Source organism: Populus trichocarpa, chromosome 3, assembly GCF_000002775.5.
Source record: "Populus trichocarpa isolate Nisqually-1 chromosome 3, P.trichocarpa_v4.1, whole genome shotgun sequence".
In the NCBI taxonomy this organism is placed as follows: Eukaryota; Viridiplantae; Streptophyta; class Magnoliopsida; order Malpighiales; family Salicaceae; genus Populus; species Populus trichocarpa.
In genome coordinates this window covers 6,749,978-6,761,365 of record NC_037287.2, presented here as the reverse complement: position 1 = coordinate 6,761,365, position 11,388 = coordinate 6,749,978, and the positions used below count along the sequence as shown (strand labels likewise).

General features: G+C 34.8%; 1 pseudogene; it reads right to left on the bottom strand.

The window, feature by feature from the left end:
- Positions 1-2,226: 2,226 nt before the first annotated feature.
- LOC112327045 (small nucleolar RNA R71) lies at positions 2,227-2,337 on the bottom strand (annotated as a pseudogene).
- Between the last annotated feature and the right edge of the window lie 9,051 nt (positions 2,338-11,388).

Genomic DNA, 11,388 nt, shown 5'->3' with positions numbered 1-11,388 from the left:
CAAGTTCAAATATTAGCAACAACGGAGAAGTCGGAACCTGTCCTGCAGCTCAAACACTGTTCGGTTTTCAGCTCATATCTTGAGTTCTAGAAGTCCAAATGAGCTCTGGTTTTTTTTGTTGGAAAGCTGAGACAATTTCCCACAGCTTTCATGGAACAAAGGGCTCAAATTCTGATGTTAGCAATGACGTTTTGGCCAGCCAACAATATCAAAAATCTGCCAACAATTTCAAGAACCAGCAGCCAATAATGTCAAAAACCAGCCACCAAATCAATGGTTGGCCACCAACTATTTTCTTAGTCCACCAATCAATAGTTCTGAATCTTAGCCTATAAAAGGAGGCATTTGCCATGTATTTAGATATATTATTTTCAGATCAAAATCATGTTCTTGCTTTCTCTCTTTATATCTTTGTAATGTTCAAGTTTTCTTTCATGTTATATTAATCTCTTGTTTATGCTTTTCCATTTCCTTTCCTATAATTAGTTAACTTATATCATGTTTATGTTCTTATGTTGTTTATTTATGTTTTTCTTCTTCATTATGTTTAGCTAAGTTAATTATGTCAAGGTGAAAAGGTTTTACTAATGGTGTTAGAATATGTATAATATAAACTCAACACGGACTTTAATGTTTATATTCAAGAAAAATTGTTATTAGCATGTCTTATCTTTTTATCTTACTAATTCTTAATACCTTGCTTGTTAAATGGTTAATCTAGATTTGTGTTGTATAACACTTGGTACATCAAATGCTTGATCCTTCATAGTTTTCGGCCGACATCGTTGTTATGATAGGAACTTGATTTGTTGTTAACATAAGCTAGCAACATGAATGCCTGATGATATTTATAAGTATGGTGTTACTTAGACAAGATAATTAATATGATCATGTTAATACTTTATAATGAGCCATTAATGATAAATCATCCGATTAGAACCTCCTTTGTGTGTGGTTTCTAGTTGAGTAATAAAAAGAGTTTATATTATATTTATTTGAAATACCATTAGTGAATTCTCTAACCTTGACATTTGTTTTTATCATTGTTTAATCCTTACATTAATCTCCCATCTCAAAGTTCTCATTAATTTCTTCCTCTTCTTCTTTTTATTATTATTATTACTACTACTACTACTACTACTACTACTATTAATATTATTATTACTATTATTATTATTATTATTATTATTATTATTATTATTTACATTCTTGTTATATGTTACGTACGTTAAGTATGCTCTGTGTTTGATCAAGGATCCTGACATTGTTGGTCTTGCCTTATTCATTCACATCAGAAATCTGTTTATATTATATAATATATCTCTTTGATCTTTTCATAAAATCAGTATATAGGCTGGAAACCTGTGACCCGATCTTTTAGATCATTCTCAGGTATAACAACGCCACGTACTGAGTATTATTATTATTATTATTATTATTATTACTATTATTATTATTATTGTTATTATTATTGTTGTTGTTGTTGTTGCATTGTTATTTATAATTTATACAATTAACCTCTCTGTGGTTCGACCCCGGTCTTGCCGGGTTATTTATTACTTCGACACTCCTGCACTTGGGAGAAGACATCAATCTTTTGGTCGTGTCAAGTTTTTGGCGCCGTTGCCGGGGAGGTAAGTATTGTATCAATTTTATATTTCTTTTATTTTCTTTTGTTTTTCTTTACTTTTATTTGTTTTTCTAATTTTGTTCTTTTTCTTTTTCTTTTTCTTTTCTTTTCTTTTGCACTTGCATGAGAGTTTGGACACGTACATTAAGTGGTAGACTTTCTAGGAAATCCTCAATTTCTTTAGAAAACATGGCCGAAGAAGATAACCAGTCAATTCATAATGAGAATAATGAGAATAATCATGTGAGAACACTTAGAGACCACATGAATCCAACAAGAACAAGTGCACCATCATGTATAGTTTTTCCTCCTGATGCTTCTCATTTTAATTTTAAGCCACGTATTATTCAACTTTTACCCACTTTTCATGGCTTAGAATTAGAAAATCCATATTTGCATTTAAGAGAATTTGAAGAAGTTTGTAACACCTATAATGACTTAAATTGTAGCATGAACACCATCAGATTAAAGCTTTTTCCTTTTTCATTAAAAGATAAAGCTAAAACATGGCTACAAAATATTAGGTCAGGATCCATTCGTGCTTGGGATGAAATGCAACAACAATTTTTAAAGAAGTTTTTTCCATCTCACAGAACAAACTCTTTCAAAAGACAAATCACCACTTTCACTCAAAAACCAGGAGAAACATTTTACAAGTGTTGGGATAGATATAAAGACTTGCTTAATACCTGTCCTCATCATGGTTTTGAAACATGGAGATTGGTCTCACAATTTTATGAAGGGTTAACACCTAAAGATAGACAAATGGTGGAATTGATGTGCAATGGAACTTTTGAAGATAAAGACCCTGATCAAGCAATGGAATACCTTGACTTGCTAGCTGAAAATGCTCAAAATTGGGACACCACAGGTACGTGTGAGGCACCAGGTAAAACTCAACCTCATACATCTAATGGAGGCATGTACAACCTTAGGGAAGATCATGACCTCCAAGCCAAATTTGCATCTTTAGCTAGAAAAGTTGAGGCACTAGAATTAAAAAAGAGTGGTCAAATAAAATCTGTTCAAGAAATTGTGTGTCAAATTTGTGAAACTAATGAACACTCAACCAATGATTGTCCAACTTTGCCTTCTTTTAAGGAGTGTCTCCATGAACAAGCCAATGCTTTAAATAGTTTCCAAAGGCCAAGTCATAACCCATACTCGCAAACGTACAACCCTGGTTGGAGAAATCATCCAAATTTCAGTTGGAAGAGTGGTAACAATAATGCACAAACTTCACAGCCACCATTTCAAGCACAACATAATTTTCAAAATTCTCATGGATATGCACCTCCTTATATTCCCCCTCCTAGAAGAAATCTTGAGGAAACACTGCATGCATTCATTGAAAAGCAAGAGACAATCAACTCTCAAAATGCTCAAACCATGACAGATCTAAAAGATACTCTTGCAAAATTCACATCTGCTCTTAATTTTCATGAGAAAGGTAAGTTCTCATCTCAACCACAGCAAAATCCCAAAGGGCAATACAATTCAAATGCAAGTAGTTCTGGAAGCCAACACATGGATCAAGTCAAATCAATCATTACTCTCCACGGTGGTAAGGTTATTGAAAAACCAATTCTTGAACCTTGTGAGAAAGATGATGAGTCAATCTCTGAGGGTAAGGAAGGGGTTAAACCTGAATATTGCAAAGAAAAGACTGATTCCCCACCAGTACTTCCATTTCCTCATGCCATGACCAAGCAAAGAGAAGTCAATCACGATTCTGAAATTTTTGAAACTTTCAAACAAGAAGAAATCGAGGATGAAAAAGGCACCGAAAATATTGTCGCGGATCATTTGTCAAAATTGACAATAGATTCGACATCTGACATCACACCAATTGAGAAATACTTTCCTGGTTAATCCTTACTTTCTCGTAGTCCAATGCCTTGGTTTGCTAATCATATCAATTTTCTTGCAACAGGAGATTTCCCAGCTCACTGGAGTACCGAAGACAAAGGAAAGTTTTTGAGCAACGTGCAGAAATTTTATTGGGATGACCCTTACTTATTCAAATATTGTCCCAATAAAATATTTCGAAGATGCATTCCCGACAATGAGGTAAGTAGTGTTATTAAATTTTGTCATTCTGAAACATGTAGGGGTCATTTCTCATCAAAGAAGACAGCTGCAAAAATCTTACAAAGTGGATTTTATTGGCCCACCATGTTCAAAGACTCACATGCATTCTGCAAAACCTGTGAAAAATGTCAAAAGGTGGGATTTATTTCAAAGCATCGAGAGTCTTTAGTTAATCTTCTATTGACTCTTAAGTCTCATCATAGTGGAGATATGCATCGTGCAATTCATGATTTATGGCCTCATTTTCATAAAGAACATGATCGACTTAGTCTTGGGAATCTGACTAAAAAAGACCCTGTTTGTCAGTTTTTAAGAAAACTGGATGGGAAGCCTATCCCCGACCCATAGAGGGCGTTTAAGCCGTTCTTGGACGTAAAACCAAGGGAAGATGTGAGCCACAATCACAGCTGCTTGTACATACACATGCTTTTTCAAAAATAAATAAATAAAAATAAACAAAGAGAGAGAGAGAGAGAGTGAGACTCCAGCTAGCCTACATATAGGTGGTATGATTGCATTTTCAATTTCTCATCTATAAAATCTTCTCTTCCTTCCCATCATTTCTACTCTACCCATTCATTTAATAGATATAGAAGTGTGTAGAAATGGCCAGTTCCTCTGTTCCTAAAATAAAAACTATTTGTGTTTTTTGTGGATCCAATCCTGGGAAAGAAAAGGAGTTTTTAGAATCAGCAAATCATCTTGGTCGGGTACTAGCTGAGAGAAAGATTCATTTAGTGTATGGGGGAGGTAGCCTTGGGTTAATGGGGAGTGTTTCAATAGCTGCATTTTTAGGAGGCAGTCAAGTTTTGGGGGTCATCCCCAAAGCTTTAGCCGAAGGGGACATCATTGGAAAAACAGTCGGAGAGGAACTACAGGTCTCCACAATGTCTGAACGACTATCTGTAATGTTTAACCATGCTGATGCCTTTATTGCTTTACCAGGTGGTTTGGGAACTTTAGAAGAGATATTTCATATTTCATCTTGGGCTCAGCTGAACATTCACCTGAAACCTATAGGTTTGCTAAATGTTAATGGTTTTTATAATACTTTACTGTCTTTTCTTGATCATGCTGTGGAACAACAATTTCTAACATTTTCAGCGCGACAAATCCTCATCTCTGCTGCTACTGCTGAACAATTGATTGATGAACTTCAATCTTTCATCCCTGTAGTTGATTCCTCTATGAATCGACTTAATTGGTCAATCACGGAACGCCGTAAAAAGCTTAGATTGGATTTGAGCCTTAGTTTGTGAAATATTGTGTCTTTTGGTTTTATTAATGGTATATTATTTGTGTTTTGTTGTTTCTTGTATTTGTTTAAGTGTGTTTCAGGTTTGTCAGTAGTCGCTGTTTCAGGTGATGTCTTCTATACTCTATCTTTCTACCTTACAACATTGAGGACAATGTCTCGTTTTGGTTGGGGGGAGAGGGTAGTAGTTGATATTACAAAAAAAAAAAAAAATATTAACTAACTGTGTTTTCTATTATTACAACCATTTGCAAACCTGTTGTTACTAGGATGGCAGAGTAAAGGATGAACTTTAGTGACTCTTGAGACGCATCTTAGTAAACATTCTTAACAAGGTCTATTATAATACTTCTTGAAATATTCAGATTTACAAACTCTCGCATTGTTATCACTTAATTCTGCTCATATACTTATTTAACAAGTATTCTTAAACCTTCATTTTCACACACACACTTTAACATATGATTGTGGGTTGCATATTGGATTATTACATTATTTATGTTCTTTTGTTAAAGGTAACAACTAAGGGAAAGGGACAGTATATATATAAAAAAAAAAAAAAAACCAAAAAAAAACCAAAAAAAAAAAAACCAAAAAAAAAAACAAATAAATAAATAAAAAAGTAGATAAGTTTGGTTTCGTAGCCTCCTTGACTTAAGCAATTAAGCCCGAAGGGGTGTTTTAACACCTAGTACCCTAAAGTCAACTGACTTGGGAGCTATTGGCCCAGTGCTTGTTACATGAGTTAAGGAGAAAAGCTTAAGGGAATCAAACATTGCACTATCTACGTGTCAGTATCTGCAACCCGAGTTACTAAGCTCGTAGGGGTGTCTCAACACCTGATGCCCTAAGACCAACTGGTCTGGGAGTCATTAGCTAAAAGCTCGTTACATGGGTTCAAGATACATTGTATTATAAATTCTTGCTTTCAAAAAAAAAAAAAAAAAAAAAAAAACAAAAGAGATAATAATCCCAACCCAAGGAAGTTAACCTTAAACATTGGAACAAAAATTTTGTTTTCTTCCATGAAAAGCTCCATAGCTATGTTTTGATTTACTGAGCACAAAAAGAAGGTTTATTAATATCTTGTTTAAGAAGTATGAAGCAAATATATAAATTTAATGAGAGTTTGTTTATTTGGATAGATTAATGGAAGTTAAATGATAAATACCTTGCTTTGTGGAACTTGCAAATTGTTTTTGTATTTTAACGCTTTGATTACTAGGGACTAGTAATAAGCTGGTTGGGGGGTGTGATTAGTACTTAAAAGTGCATTCTCATTAAGGCTTTATATCATCGTATTGCACTAAAGTATCGTTAAATTCCCTAACTAAAGCATGTTTTATAATAACAAGTCTAATAAAATAATATATCTTGAATTTATGGTAAATGCTTGTTTTGAATGCAGGTATATCTCACAATTCAAAGGATTGATTGCTGTGATTAACAATTGAAAGTGAAGAGACAAAAAGAGGATTAGGCTAAGAGAAGAGATGCTGGTTCAATTCCAAACTGGAACACTATTCGGTTATTTGATCATAACTGGAGTTGTAGAACTCGGATTTAGGTCCACTTTATATGGATGGAAAGATAAGACATAGACCTAAAACTTTCATGAAGGGTCCAAAACTCAATTCTGCCATTTTCAAGTTCAAATATTAGCAACAACGGAGAAGTCGGAACCTGTCCTGCAGCTCAAACACTGTTCGGTTTTCAGCTCATATCTTGAGTTCTAGAAGTCCAAATGAGCTCTGGTTTTTTTTGTTGGAAAGCTGAGACAATTTCCCACAGCTTTCATGGAACAAAGGGCTCAAATTCTGATGTTAGCAATGACGTTTTGGCCAGCCAACAATATCAAAAATCTGCCAACAATTTCAAGAACCAGCAGCCAATAATGTCAAAAACCAGCCACCAAATCAATGGTTGGCCACCAACTATTTTCTTAGTCCACCAATCAATAGTTCTGAATCTTAGCCTATAAAAGGAGGCATTTGCCATGTATTTAGATATATTATTTTCAGATCAAAATCATGTTCTTGCTTTCTCTCTTTATATCTTTGTAATGTTCAAGTTTTCTTTCATGTTATATTAATCTCTTGTTTATGCTTTTCCATTTCCTTTCCTATAATTAGTTAACTTATATCATGTTTATGTTCTTATGTTGTTTATTTATGTTTTTCTTCTTCATTATGTTTAGCTAAGTTAATTATGTCAAGGTGAAAAGGTTTTACTAATGGTGTTAGAATATGTATAATATAAACTCAACACGGACTTTAATGTTTATATTCAAGAAAAATTGTTATTAGCATGTCTTATCTTTTTATCTTACTAATTCTTAATACCTTGCTTGTTAAATGGTTAATCTAGATTTGTGTTGTATAACACTTGGTACATCAAATGCTTGATCCTTCATAGTTTTCGGCCGACATCGTTGTTATGATAGGAACTTGATTTGTTGTTAACATAAGCTAGCAACATGAATGCCTGATGATATTTATAAGTATGGTGTTACTTAGACAAGATAATTAATATGATCATGTTAATACTTTATAATGAGCCATTAATGATAAATCATCCGATTAGAACCTCCTTTGTGTGTGGTTTCTAGTTGAGTAATAAAAAGAGTTTATATTATATTTATTTGAAATACCATTAGTGAATTCTCTAACCTTGACATTTGTTTTTATCATTGTTTAATCCTTACATTAATCTCCCATCTCAAAGTTCTCATTAATTTCTTCCTCTTCTTCTTTTTATTATTATTATTACTACTACTACTACTACTACTACTACTATTAATATTATTATTACTATTATTATTATTATTATTATTATTATTATTATTATTTACATTCTTGTTATATGTTACGTACGTTAAGTATGCTCTGTGTTTGATCAAGGATCCTGACATTGTTGGTCTTGCCTTATTCATTCACATCAGAAATCTGTTTATATTATATAATATATCTCTTTGATCTTTTCATAAAATCAGTATATAGGCTGGAAACCTGTGACCCGATCTTTTAGATCATTCTCAGGTATAACAACGCCACGTACTGAGTATTATTATTATTATTATTATTATTATTACTATTATTATTATTATTGTTATTATTATTGTTGTTGTTGTTGTTGCATTGTTATTTATAATTTATACAATTAACCTCTCTGTGGTTCGACCCCGGTCTTGCCGGGTTATTTATTACTTCGACACTCCTGCACTTGGGAGAAGACATCAATCTTTTGGTCGTGTCACATGTATGCATGTTATTTACAATGAAATAAGTTTATGCATTTTAATCTATATGATGAACTCACCCTTTGAGGGGTGACATATGATCGTACCCCTTGCATGATGAAACAAGAATCTTGCTTCTTGTCCACACTCTGCGATGAAAATATTCTGCGTGATGATCATTGTGTCACCCACAAGTCTTGAGTTCAAGATGCTTCAAGAAGGGTTGCCCTTATGCAACTAAAGATGGCACATACATCTTAAGGACATGCTCTATTCCTTATGTGAACATAGGTAGGTTTTCTACCTGGTCTCAAAAGGGTCTCATATCTGCCTAGTGACGATCTTCGTAAAGACAGTGTGGGGGTGTTGCAAGGAATTGTTAAGGCACGTATACCCACCATTACCAAGCAGGCACTCAGATATGAGTTGGGGGTTTCACGCATCTGAACCCTGACCAATGGTCATAGGGCAGATCGCTAGTTCCCCACCTAACTTAAAAGTTTTGTGTGTGCTTTCCAAAAATTAAAGCATATGATGCATGAGGCAATTCTATACAATGCATGAACAAATATGTACAGAAATTAAAGCGCGAAAGAAAATAAAGAAAATGCCTTTTAACTATAAACATGTAAACCAAACAATAAAACACAATGATCAGACAAAAACACAGCTTATTCCACAAAGTCCCTAGTAGAGTCGCCATTCTGTCGCACGTGTGCGGCGTCGCGGCGATCGTCCACCCCTCAAGGAAAAATGGAAAATGTGTATAGGCAAATATGGAGAGACAAGGAATTCTTGTCTCTTATCAGTGGAAAATTTGAATGGGAGTCGCCACCTAATATTTTGGTCACTAGGAACCCTAACTGGTCTCATAGATAGGGTACGGAGACTGGTTGCGTAAAGGGAAGGTATTAGCACCTCAAATATGCCCTACCTAAGGTAGGCTGCATTGTTTTAATGTCTGATAAAATCTAAGGTCTTGTTGTGGTTTTTAATTGTTGGTTTTGTATGTCTAAGATTTAAGAAAAGCCCTCCTTTGTAAGGAGGTTCTTATCTTAATGGGGTAAAACCTAATTGTTCTATATTGTCAACAAACAAAAAAAAAACCTTTTTAATATTAGGAATACGTTTTACGTATAAATTTGTAATCCCTGATACTAAAACAAAACAAAATAAATTTTTTGTTGTTATTGAAATTTTGGCCAATGTTCTCTTGACTTTACTAGACTAGTTATTAAAGCCAAAATGCATGCTAAAACATTGTTTTTCGGTGTATGAAAAACACAATATGATTTTTTAGCTTTGAGACACTTGGCTGTATGCATAAAACATTTTTTTTCTGTTTTTAATTTTTTTTGTATTTTGGAAGTTTTGACGAAAATAGGATATTTTAATACCGGATTTGTATTTTTACAACATAAAAATACTGCCCGATATTACTCAAAATGACATAAAAACTACACGGGAAAATTGTAAAATTCTGAAACAAATATTTTTGTTTTTTTTAAATGGGCCAGATCAGGCCCAAATGCATAGGTTGGGCCGAACCTGGCCCAACTACATGGGCTGGGCTGGGCTGCTGGGCGCAGCCCAGCCCACATTAGCTGGTTACTATGCATGAGCGCAGTAACCAGCTTCTCCTCGCCTGCAGAGACGTGCACTGTGCACGTCTTGCATGGCGAGGGAAGAAGTGAAAGCAAAGGAAAAGGGCGGAGGGTTTACCTGGAGACGCCTCAGTCGTCCAGCGGTGGCCAACGGTGGCGCGGTGGTTCCAGCGGTGCCGGCAGTGTTGGTGGCAGCTCGTCTGTTTTTTCTTCTTCCTTTCTCCCTATTTTTCTCTTCTTTCTTCCTCTTCGGGTCTTCTTTTTTTCTTCTTTTTCGGTCTTATCACCCTTCTCCCTCTACTCTCTCTCTTATCTTTTCCTCTGTCCTTTCTCTTCTGTTTTTTCAGCCCCCTCCTTTTTTCTCGTGCTCTCCCCTGTATTTATAGGAAAAACAGGGGAGAGAGAGGCAGGGGGCGGCCACTGTGCAACCACCCCAAAAACTGCCCGAGGAACACATCTCCTCCCTCTTCTCCAACACGTGGAAAGCTTCGGGCAAGTGGGGTTGGTCAGCGTCTTTTTAAGAGAGAGCTGGCGGTGGAAAACAGAGGAAGAAAAAAAATCTTCTTCTTCCCTTGCTTCGCGCGTCCAGGGGAAGAAGAAGACATATGGTGCCGTTTAAAACGGCACCATTTTTGCTTCTTCTTCTTTTCTTTTTTTTTGCATGAACATTAGATGAAATGGCGCCGTTTTTCCCAAAACGCGCCGTTTCATTTAAATGGGAATTGGCGCCAAAAATGCGTCAGATTCAAAATCAGGCCCTCAATTTGAGCGTGTTTTGCATTTTGGTCCTTGGTCTCGGATTTCTTCAATTAAGTCCCTAATTGGTCATCAAACTTCAATATTTATCCAATTAAGCCCCTGGTCTGACCAAATTAACTCTCAAAAATTATATTTTGACCCTAGAACTTGAATTTCTTTCAATTAAAGCCCAAATTAACTCCAAAATCAATTTTTCTTGCAATCAAACCCTCAATAAATTCAATTAAACCTTCAATAAAATTTAATTTAGTCCATAAACATCTGATTTTGGACTTTTCTTCCTCAAATTGAATTTTCTTTGTCAATAGGTCTCTCATCAGTCAACAAAATACTGTCAAATTTTAATTTTTGTATTTTTATACCTCCTCAACCAATTTTTGACCATTTTCTGAGCGTTCTGACATCCTTTTTTCACTGTTATATTTTTTTGATAATATTTGTTTTTTGTATTTTCTCTTTTTTTGTGTGGGGACCCAAAAATGAGTTACAACACAAAATACATCGTGATTTAAAATGCAACAACATGGTTCCTAGCAAAAGTAGGTTCCTGGGTATTGGGTTTTCTAGGCACCTCGTTGGTGTAATATTCCTGCTGCAGTACAAAATATTTATAAGAATATGGTTATTTAATAATAATAAGCAATCTGGTAGTTTAATGAAGCATTAACATTATTTCATGTTTGAGGCGTAACATTCGTAGTTCCTTTATATACTTGGTATGCACAACTCGTAGTACACATGAATGCATCAATTCTTGCTATTAACCATAATCTTAAATCCGGCTATCCTCTTAAGGCATCATTAGTTGAGG